Below are 14,017 nucleotides of genomic sequence, written 5' to 3'. Positions count from 1 at the left end.
ATAGTGCATCTCCATCTTTGCTAGCTTGCTGCTAAAGTATCATGTCCCCGTTTCACTCCTGTGTTGACAATGAAAAGACACAGGAAAGAGTTACGGAAGGAAGCATAAAAGTGAGAGGTGTTTGCTTACACCATCTGTATCCCACAATCAGAAAAGACAGTGGATGATTGAGAAGTGAAAGGTTGAAAGTAGAATTAGATTTGAGCGCACCATCATCATTAACAGATACTGGCCACTGTTTCCATAATGGCTGTCTCAGTAATTACTAGTGACTGCCCTCATGGGTGGTTAAACATCGCAGCTTTGGCTTTCCCTTTCATTTTGCAGTTGTGGCACCAGTCATGTGCTTCCTTGTGCATGCGATAAAGTGGTATGCTTACCGTAGTTGAATTACTGTGCAATCAGTGATGTATAGCTGTGAGACATAAAGGGAGGATAAGTGTGTAAATATATTCTGTAGCATGATTGGTCTAATTCATGATTGATATTGGCTATTGATAGTTGAGTGATAGGCGAGGTGGTGAATTGAGCAACTTCCTATATAATGGAAAATATCACGTATTTTAATTTGCTTATTTTGTAGGTGTTAAAGATTTTCATGGCATGCCAATCATGACCTTGAGGCTTAACTCCCCAAGTTACCATTGACAGCTACTGTACATTCTACCATTGGTACCTTCTACCATTGGTACCTGCTAGAGAGATTTAGTTCCTTTGAAGGTGTGGACCTCTTTCCTCCTCATTTGTCAAGACCTCCAATGACTGGTTCAGTTATTGTTCTTAACAAGCTGCTGCAACTGCAATGACTTCCATCAGTGGTTACAGCCACTAAACTCCTTTGGGTTAAGAAATGCTGACTGGTTTTAAGTACTGTGGTAAACATTCACATTAATGAGCAAGCAGCACACATTTTGCTGCACCCGGCCAAATGAGAGTTAGTTATGTATTCTGAATCTAGCCCTATCCAATTTTTGATTCCATATCATCTAGTAGGATGTCATAATCCACTTAGTTAGATGAGTCCTAATTGCCTTGAAATAATTATATTAATTGGATGAATGTGACAAAAATACCATCCTGACATTGTCATTAAAATTAATCTGATTATTGAAGCAACGAAAATGAGGACAGAGGAGCAGGTGGTATAATCTAATGGACAATATATTTGTCAAAATGTAAAAAGAAATTATTTGTGATATGTGTTCCCTGCCAAATATATTTATTTAGATCCAACATTAATGAAGAAAGCATGTATTACTAGGAAAAATGCTACATAATTCAAACAAAATATTTTGGAAAGTAAAACCATGTAAAATATTATCTAGAACCTTTCCCAGTATTTTTGCTTTAGTAAGCTGCCCTGTTGCAGAGTTCTTATTTTAATTTCAACCTGCTTATATCGTGTTCTCATATCTTTGCACATGTTTTGTTAATCAAGTGCAATTCAAGTGAAATTGAAGACTCGACGATCATTTTAAGTCCTGATGTCAGATTGAACATGAAGTCTCGATTCATTCTAAATGATGTACATTTTTATACATTTGCATTTTGTCACCAAGTTAATACAGAGGGTAGAATAATTTTATTAAATGCAGAGCTGCAAAAGATGAGTGAAAGAGCACACAGTAAAATTTCCATGTAGCTACCAACTCCAGTGGTCAATGGAATATGGGCAAACAATTTATAATCTCCATATGGAACAAGGTAAATTTATGTACCAAATTACGTGCAATGCATGCCGTATCAAATTCTCACTGACCAGAATGTGTCACTTTTGACTCGGTTGGCATGACCGGGCACAAATATGTAGGATGCCATTCCACTTCACTACTGAGAGAGCAAGTGGTAGTTTTTGGAATGGAATTCTAAACTGAGGGCCCATTGACTTGGCTATGGGATATTTTAGGGACGGTGAATTCTCTCCTGGACAACATTTATTTCTTAATGAAGATCAGTTAGAAGAAGGTGGATTGACTGGTTGTAATTGCATTGCCATTTGTGAATGAACGGAGCATGCAAATTAGCTGCCATCTTTCCTATATTACAGTAGTGGCAGTATTTGAAAATGTGTTTCTTTGGGACATCATCTGGTTATGAAACGCACTATATAAATGCAGAAGGTAGACAAAAGTGCTGGAGAAACTCAGCGGGTGAGGTAGCATCTATGGAGCGAAGGAAATAGGCAACGTTTTGGGTCAAAACCCTTCTTCAGACCTCACCCGCTGAGTTTCTCCAGCACTTTTGTCTACCTTCAATTTTCCAGCATCTGCAGTTCCTTCTTAAACATATAAATGCAGATGTTTGTTTTATCTTGTCCAGTTGATAAGGCGGCTCTCATGATTATCAGTATCTGGACTGAATACTTTGATAAATTTACAGTTTGTGTATTACAGAGTTCGTAATGTTGAGTAGTTTCTTCCTTCTGCCTGACCTTGCTCATTTCACTGTTGATCCCAATCAGATTAGCTCCTATCTAACATTGGTGGTATCAAGTCCTGCCCTTTATTCTTCATGGATATGTATAATGCTCTTCATAAACTTAAAATAACAGAAGTATTTCTTACTCAATGAAGCAATTTTGAAACATATTCCCTATGGTAATGTACGGAAACCGTTAGTCAATTTCAACACATTATGGTTTTGCAAAGAGTTGTGTGATTACGACCAGGTAAATATACTTCAGTAATTTTAATATATGACCAAGCACTGGCTAGGATTAGAGCGAGGGGAAGAAAGAAAGTCAAAGAGTCATGAAAATAAGCCCTTTGCCCCATGCCGGTCAAAATGTCCCATATAAACTAGTCCCATTTTACCCTCATCTGGTTCATATCACACTAAACCTTTCCTATCCATGTACCTGTCTTTTAAATGTTGTCATTGTACTTGCCTCCACTGGCAAATTATTCCATATACCACCATCCTCTGAGTGAAAAAGTTGCCCCTCAGGTTCACATTAAATCTTTCCCATCTCACCTAAAACTCAAGTCCTCTGGTTCTTGATTTTCCTACCCTGGGTAAAAAGAGCCTGTGCATTTCATCTTATCTATCCCCCTCATGATTTTATGCAGCTCTATAAGATCACCCCTTAACCTCCTACACTCGAAGGAATAAAGTGCTAGGTTGCCCCATCTCTCCCTATAGCTCAGGCCCTCGAGTCCCGGCAACATCCACATAAATCTTCTCTGCACTCTTTCTAGCTTCTAGCTTAATCCAATCCTTCCTATAGCAGTGTGATCAAAACAGAACACAGTACTTCAAATGCAGCCTCATCCACCTCTTGTACAACTATAACATCATGTCCTAACTTCTATACTCACTACCCTGACTGTTGAAGGCCAATGAACCAAAAACCGTCTTTACCACTTGAGAGTAACTCTCATATTCTTCTTGCCATAGTGTTTTAAAATTTCAGTCAGAACCTTTATAACATCTCAATGCAGTCTAGCTTTTGTCTTCAGCTCTAGAATGGTGGACTACTAACAAATTACTGGTAACAATTATCAACAAATCGTTATCTGTAGATGTTTTTAATGTAAGTAGTATGCCTCTGTGCACTTTCTGTGATGTGTACATCACATATCCTACATTACACTTTGTTGTCTCAGTAGCAGTCTAATTATGTGAATTGGATTGCATTTCTTATTTGTATATTGTAATCAAGTTAAAAGTCCAACATTAAAAAAAAAATTTACTAATTGCATAAAGCAAATAAGCTGCATGAATTGCTATGAACTTTCTTTAAACGTTTTCCACCTGCTGTTTTTCCCTCTCACAAGAGGAAATAAGTTTTCAATTAATGTTCTAATATGATAGACCTGAAAAAATACCAATCTAACAGTAACATAATTACAGCTAACAAACATTTTCTCTATCCAATAACTTTAAAATGAAAGTCTAGTCTTGGCATCCAGGGTGCTTCATCTGAATTTTGCAAAATTAGCAAAATAATGGTTTTAAATATTGATCTGATTCATTTTTTTAAAAATTAGTCAGAAAGATGTAGAAAGATGTAGAAAACTTCAGATAGGTAGAAATAAATATTTATTTTATTAGCATGAGGTAATTAAGGAGAAAGGGAGGGAAAGAAAAAATCAAATAGAAACAGCTAAAGACCGTGAGATATTGACATTGAATGTAAATATGTATTTGCCTTTTTATCTTCAGGAAATCTACTTTTTCTCTGCAAAAATAGTGTTATAATTTTACAGGAAGCATTATTTCAGATTTGTGGTTTAGAATGAACAAAATTCTGAGTGTGTGTTTAACAAGATTTTCGGTTGAAGTTTCAAGTAAAATCTATTGGGATCAAAATTACAGTTATGCCATGCTGTCATGTACAAGCTTCTGTTCTTCTGCGACCTTTCACCATGGCATAAAGTGGTGGTTGCAGGGAAAGAAGTGAGTAGAGAGGTGCACTGGCGTAAGATTGCCAAGTGCTGAAAGAAGAGAAGGATCGATCTTGTTCCTGCTCAGTGGAATGAGTAAAAAATCAACCTTTGTTATTCGAGAATAAGAATGTAAATAGATATTCAGCTGAGGACTAGAGTTTTATGTGTTTACTTGTCATTAGCTGGATGTTATGGTCTTAAGTGCCAGTATGATTAGTTTTACAAGCTATAAAACTCGTGACATAAACAATTTTTAGATTCACATTTTGCTCTGACCTGACAATAGCCCAAGCATATTCCCTGACAGTACAATAATTAATCCTGCTGTAATCTCGTCAAATTCTCCCATAGCCATCATAGTCTGAAGGCAATAGATCATTTGAAGGTTCTTTGTTGGAAAGTGAAATAAGGCTTTGTATATAACATGAAACAAGCTAGCAGTTAAATTACAAGGTTATAACATTTTATAAACAGTATACAGGGGATAGTATATAATATGTAGATAAAGGTTACCTTCATCACGCATGCAATGTGTTTCTAGTATCAAACTAAAGACAACAACATGATCTTAAAGAGTCAAAGAAAACAAAAGATAATATTTTGTTCTTTTTTTCTCACCTAAAGTTCCGAAATTGTTACTTGCAGGTCAAAAAGGAAATCATTATTGCAAATTGATCAGGATATCTTTATTTGCAGCAGCAAATCTCATGATTTGTATTTTATCTTTGGCTAGACAAACAAATATCGACCATTGATGCAGATTATATAGTATGTCATAATATTTTATTTGTTACAAAGCAGCAAAACCTCCAATTTGGAATACGACAAATGTGACAATGTGAATAAATTTCACAACATGAACCGTACATTCGTACTTAGCTCACCCAGTTTTCATACCATTGAGTTCAATGGAAAAGAAAATCTAGTAGGAGATTTAACCAGTGGCCAGTCCATCTGTTCATCACAAATTGCAAATATTCAATGTTTCAAACTTTAATTGGTAGACATTATTTTGTAACAGCTTTTTATTAACCATAGTATGGACTGAGCTTTTCTAAGATGCAACATTCTGTTATTTTGAACTGAAATTGACTGATTTTCTAAAAGAGTTATTACATGTATTATACAAACAAAAATAACCCTTGATAGCTTCAAGCATTTCTAACAAGGTTCACCTGGATTCGGTATAGATTTTATTCCTCAGAATGTGAAAAAAAAAATTGTGAAAGATAAAAAACTTTCTTGTCTTGTGCTATAATAGAAATAAAAGACCTACCAACACCAGAAACCTGAAATGCAAACACATTTTGCCAGAAGTGTGCATTTGATGGAAAAGCAATCTTAATGAGAAAATGCAGGTCAGCTATTTAGATGCAAAATCAGTATCACGAGTTATAAAATCTGAACATTATTTTCATCCTTTTTAAATATATTGATGGACATAAGTGCTTTATATGTTTCCTTTTCAGTTTGTTACACTTTATACCATATATAATATATATGGGGATTTTTTTTGTTTTGCTTCAGAAGCTTGCCCTACCTAATGACAGATTGACATAATAATTACTGATGTAGTCTTATCTGTCTGCCCTATTTTACAGGATTTAAATGTGGGTATTTTACACCTGGTTCAAGTTTATTAACAGAACATTTTGACCTTTCAGAAGATCCACGTAATCCTCCTTTAGAACCCAACAGCCTTATAAATACATTATCACCCTACAATTTTGCTTGACATCTTAATTTAGACATGTAATGGTCTGGAAACCATAACATATTAATTACAAGGAAAAGGTCAATTTTTCATTGAATGTTTGTTCTGCTCTTTCCATCATGGAATTTTATGTGATGATTCTTTCCTCCATTAAATGAAAAGTCAATTTGCTAACCTTACTGAGCAATCCTAATGATTGTTGACAGTCAATTTGTGGCGAAACCACATCAACATACATTAAATCCCAGGATGGATTTTCATTGGACTATTCATCCCAATCATTAGACAAGACATGCCTGTGTGGTCTGATAATGGCTACTGGCCTATATAATTCAGCTTTCATTTTCTTGATGTAAAACTTCCTTTGAAGTGAATAAGCATTTAGTACACATCTCAATCCTTGGTACCATCTCCTACGATAGGCAAATCACAAATAGACAAATGTTTATTCCAGATAAATTGTTTTATTTTTCCCTGCTTAATATTATCCTAGTGGATCCATTATGTGAACACACGTTTCTTGTGTGATTTTGTATGAAACTACAAACTGGAGAAGATGTTTACTTTGTATAGTAGCGAAAGCTAAGCCAGAAGTTATTGCAGGTCTAGTTAGATCTTGGTTACATTTTATTTTATAATGAAGCATGTAGATTCTGGCAAATTTTCACTTTTTTTCAATATTTGATGGTTGTGCGGTTTCGATCTGGTCATTGATACGTGAAAGGCTATGCAGTATTAATGTAATGTGTTTCTACAGTTATGAAGGAGATTATCTAAAAAGTACTTACACCATTTGTGAAAATGGATATATTGAAGTTAAACTACATTCACAATTGTAATCTTTTTAGCTGCACATAATATTTGGTTTGGCATGCATTCTAAACATTTAAAGGTGCGTACTTCGAATAAACTATTAGTTCTCCATTCATTATGATAGTTACATAAATTGTTGGTAGGTTTGTTCAGATTGATAGAAACAAAGGTCTCCACAATTCATAGATAAAAAAAACAATGTTTTTATTTCCACTTTAGCTGTCATGCTAAATTACAACAATAATTCATAATTCTATGCAGCATGTCCATGGTTTCTAAGGATCTTATCAAGTTTGCCGTATGTGGTTTGTCTGCGCACAATATCATGAATTACGTCAGTTTACATTGATCGGGTGCATTTGGTTATATGTTCCATATGGCATGATTCATGAAGCTTAACATTCTGATTATTGAATCGCCTGGAGATAATACAGTGGATTCATTTTCCTGGAGCTTTCAGTTCATGTTGATCATTGTCTTATGCAGAATAATTGCAGTTTCATAATTACCATTATTGCAGCAAAAGCTGAACATTAGTGGGAAATGCCCATCCGTAATTTGCTTTTTGAAAATTGTTAATAAACCATCAAGGAACAAGGAGGGGGGAGAGGTGGAGGAGAGAGGGGGAGGAGAGAGGTGGGAGGAGAGAGGGAGCGGGTGAGGACTTGTTACAGTGTTAAAATAAAGAACTGTTTCATTTGAAAAACGAAAGCATTCAAGAATTTGTATGTCATAAATGTACTCATATTACATACAAACTTGTTTGTTTAATGGAAAAACAAACTGAACAAAGCAGTTCAAGCTTCAAAGTAAAGGATAAAATCTTAACTGAATACATAACATCATAAACTGCATTCATAGTTCTACAATTATGATATTTGTATTATATTAAAATGGCAATATAGTTTTATTAGCCATGAGAGAGAGGTTATGGCAAAAATATCATGAAATAATTTCAGGTTGATATTTGCACAAGAATTCAGTGCGCACACACATTTGTAACAGCATATAAAATTCCACAATACAAGAAATGTGCGCACATGAACTGCTGAAAATTGGAGGGAACATTGTTTCACTTACCACGTTGCCCTTTTGCGATTCTGGGAGATAAGTACTGAGTTCGCTGCGGGGATAGTCATGGGTTAATTATTCATTCATTCTGCTGTGATCCTGTTGTTACATTTGCCGGGTCCTCTAGTGCCCCAGCTTTACTGGGTATTCCCTATGCCAATGGGTACATCTGCTATCTCTCTGATTATCTCTGAATATTGATATGTCTCATTGAGCTTGCTGAATATGTGATGTAGAAACCTTTAAATGAAACATTTGCCTTCTGTTTGTGGTGTAAGGCAATCTGTGTCCCGACTTCCTTTTCCAACACTGGTTATAGAATAAACCAGCTGCTTACATAAAATAAGAAGGCTCTGCAGACACAATAGGTAGCGATGTTATAAAAATTACCTTCAGCGGCGCTGCAGTTTTGCCACTGGACGTGTGCGCGACTTTGGCGCCTTTGAGGGGGGGGGGGGCATTAAAATACCGTTTTCTACTGCCTGTTGGAGGCGGATTTCCTCGGGCTGCAGGCTGCCGAAGAATAATTGATCCAACTTATGTTCCCGATTTTTTTTTAATTTAATCGCGACAATTTAATAATTTGATTAAAGTAAAAAGCGATTTCTGACGCCCTCAACGCCTACAACGTGATGGATCTCAAGGACAGGACAAAACAAAGGTTAAATCGTGTATTTTACATATAAACTTGCTTCGTAGGATGGCTTTATTTAATCTAATTTTACGTTGCGAAAATGTGATTTGAGCCCCATACGAACTGGCAGTGTTTTTCCTGCCGATATGGGGTTCAAATTCACCACAAATGCAACGTTCCAATCGATCGTGTTCCATAAAAACCCACTCGTAAGATGACTTAAATGCTCTTTTTTTTGGACAATCATGTCATAAGAGCATCTAAATCATCTATATTTTGTGTTATTGCCTACCCATAATATTTTTATACTAGATATCAGTTTTAGTCCCATGTATTTTACAAATAAATTAAAATTTTGATTATATTGAGTGGATGTTTCTAGATTAATTTATGGGAATTAAACATTAAATTCCTTTCATCTGGTATGTAAATTCATGACAGTGAGATTTAAAAATCATGTTATATTGTGAATTCTTGTGTGAATGGGATTAGTTTATTATTTGAATACTTAGGCTATTTAAAAAAAATATCCTTTTCTTAAGAAATAGAATCCACAGGACATTCTTAATGGGAAAAGTAGTGGGCAGAAAGGCATGTCATGTGTGGTTTGAAGAGCAAAAACTTATAGTTTACAATGCCAAAATTGAAAAGTTGAGGAAAAACAAGGTATACAGAGTTGCTTATTGGTTACAATCTGAGGAGTATGATGATGATATGCCAATGTACCAGCTAGCAACTGATCTTGTCCATTAAGACTTGGTCTATTGCTAGAAATTGTAATTTATTTACCTATCTGTTATGGACTTACAGCATATAATACAATAATATTACATAGAAACGTAGAAACATAGAAAATAGGTGCAGGAGGAGGCCATTCGGCCCTTCGAGCCAGCACCGCCATTCATTGTGATCATGGCTGATCGTCCCCTATCAATAACCCGTGCCTGCCTTCTCCCCATATCCCTTGACTAGCCCCTAGAGCTCTATCTAACGCTCTCTTAAATCTTAAAGTTCTAATCTTGAGAATATCACATTTTTGAATTTTCAAGGCAGTCTGCGTGTTTATTACTATTTCCGTCACAACGGTCAATTTTGTAATTAACTACAATTAGGTTAACTAATAATATGCTTTAATATCAGGTCATCCAAGTAAGATGTTTTATATTTGTTTCAGAATGCTTCAATCTGTAATAACTGAAAATTTCATTCAGTTCTCTTAATGTTTAAGAAAGTTATGGGCTTTTGACTGTCCTCGATCACAGCTTTTGTGTTAAGTCAATGCAAAATCGATGGGGAACAAGATGCTAATTCCCGAGAATGAAAATGGCCATAACTTTTTTAATACTGAAGATATGAAAGTGAATTAGGTGTCAAATTAAACTTCTTTTTATGCTTTATCTTTAAATTCTTTAAATTGCAGACTTGATTTTTAAAATCTCAAAATGTTGTAACATTGCTACAATAGGGGTGAAATTCACGCATATAAAAGTTGCATGCATTTGATGCTATGCAGGGTACCAATTCCAATGCCACGCATGATGCAAAATGTCATGCCCTTAATTGGTATTCAACTTCATTTTCTCAGGATTTTTGCCTCTGAGGATTTGGGTTGGGGAAGCAGGAGGAAGAGAAGAAAGAAGCTCTTTAGAATGTAAAACTATAGGGTAACTTTCAAGAAGAGAAGCAAAGTGTGAGGTGATTTAGATCTTGAAAGACTTTTCTCTACCTTTGTTAGGAAAGTCTGTAATGATTATACTTATTAGTCGTAACCTGTTATGCGAATCTGAAACGCTGCTTTTGAAGGTCACCTTGACGCATAATTGCTGATGCATAAACCAGTCAGCAGTTTGTGGGTGTAACCATGAGGTGATTGTTTACAACATAAAGAAAGGAAGAGCTTATTCAATCTATCATTATATTGCTTTCTTTAAAAAAAATCTAATTGATCATGTAGCTCTGGTGTTTCCCTATAAACTGCTTTCTTTACATCAGCAAGACCCAGGGTGGAAGAGGCAATTGTTTTCATGAACACTGGTACTTGGCCCACCAGGGCTCAATGGTTCTCCTGGTTGCTAACCGTTTTTAACTCCCCTTTCCATTCCCATACTGACCTTTCTATACTGGGTCTCGTCCATGACCAGACTGAGGCCAAACACAAAACTGGAGGAACAACACCTCTTATTCTGCTTGGGTAGCTTACAACCGAATGGTATGAACAAGGAATTCCCAAATTTAGGTAACTAACCCACATACAATCCCCTCACCCCCTCCCTGAAACATTTCCCACTGCACTCTCAATCCTAATGCAGGGTTTTAACCCAAAATGCTGACAAATTTCTCTCTCCACAGATTCTGCTCAACAGACTGACTTCCTCCAGAAGTGATTCTAGCACCTTGCAATCTAGTCTATAACTTATTCATTAGCTTATCTCTAGTTATAGTCCATAACCAGAGGCAATTTTACATAATCATCTGATTTGAACGATTTGCGATATGCAGTCCTATAAACAATGTTGTGCGAAATATCTAAATCCTGTGGGCTTTCTTCATAAGATCAGGAGGCCCTGGCTTTGCACTATTTTGCAGTGGTTCCTTTTAGTGCCATCTTCACTTTGGCAGTACTGCTGTGTCAGACCTCTGACCTTTAAATTATTTTCATTGTGGAAGTTAATTTTAGCTGTGGAAAGATTCTGAGATGTTTGCCTATTTATTACAGATCAACACCCACTCATTCCCCATGATTAGCTTTGCCTGCAATCCCAAGTTGTAGATGATGGAGGGAATGAAAGTCTTTAAGCAATAGCTCTGTTGGTTTGGTAGAAATACTTCTTCTTGTGTATGGCGTGCACAGCCTGAAGTTGTAGGTCACCTTGTTCTACTTGATCCAGTTGTTTGTGCATGTCGAGTTGATTGCGTTAGTCGAAACAGGGTGGACCACGTGAAGGTTGCAATTTCCTTCCCCGCAGGAATACTGTGATGGATGTGTTAGTTATATTTGAATGGTAGCAGCTATTCTTTTGATAATAACATCTGTCTGCTCCTAGTCTAATGACAATCTGCTAAACCATTGATGATAAACCATTACTGCATTAAGTGAAATTGTGTCTGGTTTCTTTATTAGGTCTTTGGTGATATTTAGAGGAGGTCAAAGGTTTTTAGGGATGTCTGCAGTAGATAATTTTTGTATTTTCACATATCAAATGGAGGTCCCCATTCAGAGAGACCTAACATAAGCCTGCCAAATTTTTAGTTCATATATTTGGCTTATTACCAGAGTCAAGTATGGGACTGTTGGAACTTTGGTTCATGTCTGACCAATCAATGAAATGTTTGCCCAGTAGGCCAGGATGCAATTGTATTTGCCTGATTGTGCCTAAGATGGGAACATCATTCTTTACAGCATCTAACCAGCACTGATGAATTGGCAACATAACAGTTCTCCCCTAAACTGGAAAGTGCACGCAGAATGACACAAAATGCTGGAGTAACTCGGTGGTTCAGGCAAATCCACACAGAAATGGTGTACAAAATATTTTGGAAGTTGTATTTATTTGTATTCAAGGATTGCAGACAAGTCAGAATTAAACCATAATGGCTTTTATCTGGAGACAAATGTTCAGTGTGTACTTTGCACTTGATTTCCAGCGTATTGTGGAGGATCACCAGGGAGAGACAAAATGATAATGAGTTACTGGTTACTCAGTTTTTAATTCCTTGGCATCCTATCATTGAACAGTAGCTCGTGTCTGATGAAGAAGGGTCTCGACCCGAAACGTCACCCATTCCTTCTCTCCAGAGATGCTGCCTGTCCCGCTGACTTACTCCAGCATTTTGTGTCTACCATTGAACAGTGGTTGTCTAGTCTATTATCTAAAGATAGAGAGAGGCAATCTCAATTGTCTGCTCACATTGTACTCTCAAACCCAGCGGGTTTTCAGTTTATAACCCGATTGCCACTTTTATTTCTCCCACGTGAAGTACTTTTAACAAGTAAAAGCAAACTTTGTTTTTTCATGGCTGCTTTGTAGGCACACTTGAATTAACTGCCTATTTATAAAATGTCACATTCAAAAAGTTCAGACAGAATCTATAAATGATGTAAACCATTTCAATATATTGGACATCTGTTGCTCTTCAGCCTGGACTATACCCTATGGACCTAGATTGGAATCAAAAACCATAACTTTCTGATTTAGAGGTATGGCATTGTATTTACTATTGAGTTAATATCTCTTGATGAATGGAGAATGCTAAATGGAGAATATGGAACACAGAACAGTGCAGTACAGTAACAGGCCCTTTGGCCCACAGTGTCTCTGCCGCACATGATACCAAGATAAACTATCTAATCTGCCTGCACATGATACATATCTCTCCATTCCCTGCATATCCATGTACTCTCTCAAAAGCTTCTTAAATGCCACAATTGTATTTGCCTCCACCACCAGACCTGGCAGCACATTCCAGGCACCTGCTACCCTTTATTTAAAAAAATATTCCACACATGTTCCCTTAACTTTGCCCCTCTTCTTAAAACTAAGTCCTCTAGTCTTTAACATTTCCGCCCTGGGAAAATGGTTATGACTGCCTATCCTATCTATGTGTCTCATAAATTTAAAAACTTTTATCAGGTCTCCCCTTAATCTTCGGTTTTCCAGAGAAAATAATCCACGTTTGGCTAACCTCTACTTGTTGCTACTACCAACTAATCCAGGCAGCATTAAGACCAGGTAATTAAGACTGCCACCCAGTGGGACCATCTTCAATCCTTAGTTTGGTAATATCGCTTCATAAACCATCTGCTCAGGCATTACAGGGCCTCATGTAATGTTTTCCTCTGTCTATCTGTTGCTGAGAAGACCTTTCACACTACATAGGATTGGAGATTAAAAAAAAAAGAATTAATGGATCATGACCTAGACAATCAATTGTTAACAGAAAAGCTTAATAAATAGTAACATCATCAGTGGCCCATTAGATTCTCTGTATTTAGTGGATTTAGGTGTAAATATTGGATAGAACACCAGGAGAATGCCCCTGCACTTCCTAAAATAATGGGTCCATATCCTTTGTGCAGCTGAGAGAGAAACCAAGATGTAGGTTAGTGCTTAATCTCTTAGTGCTGCTTGCCTCTTTGAAGCATCATCCAAAATATGGTGTTTTAAAGCATTTCATCAGTTGTTTCAACCATTACAATTTGCAGAAGTTATTTTATGCCATACAGAACGCAGAAAGCACAGCAATTTAGGTAATCTTTTATGGTAACATCCATAACTTTTGAAGTGATTAATGCCTGTAAAGATGGCTGATACATTTTTGATATATGATGTTGTAGCGGCGCCTGCTATCGATATCGAACCCGGCGTTCGGAAGCCGCGGTCACGTGACTCGGGAGGG

The 14,017-nt window shown here is 36.6% G+C and overlaps 1 protein-coding gene and 1 long non-coding RNA gene across 3 annotated transcripts in view; one reads left to right on the top strand and one right to left on the bottom strand.

Moving 5' to 3' along the window:
- nsg2 (neuronal vesicle trafficking associated 2) overlaps window positions 1-14,017 on the top strand; it is an 82,230-nt gene that overhangs the window by 5,327 nt on the left and 62,886 nt on the right. The gene's annotated exons all lie outside the window — the stretch shown is intronic.
- LOC116978472 lies at window positions 3,002-12,111 on the bottom strand. The gene is made up of 3 exons (XR_004413458.1): window positions 12,092-12,111; window positions 11,850-11,855; window positions 3,002-3,141 (listed from the first exon to the last, which is right to left on the bottom strand). It is a non-coding gene; the product is annotated as an uncharacterized LOC116978472 (long non-coding RNA).

This window comes from Amblyraja radiata, chromosome 11 (assembly GCF_010909765.2).
Source record: "Amblyraja radiata isolate CabotCenter1 chromosome 11, sAmbRad1.1.pri, whole genome shotgun sequence".
In the NCBI taxonomy this organism is placed as follows: Eukaryota; Metazoa; Chordata; class Chondrichthyes; order Rajiformes; family Rajidae; genus Amblyraja; species Amblyraja radiata.
The sequence above is the reverse complement of the archived record's forward strand: the minus strand, read 5'-3'. Positions and strand labels throughout refer to the sequence as shown.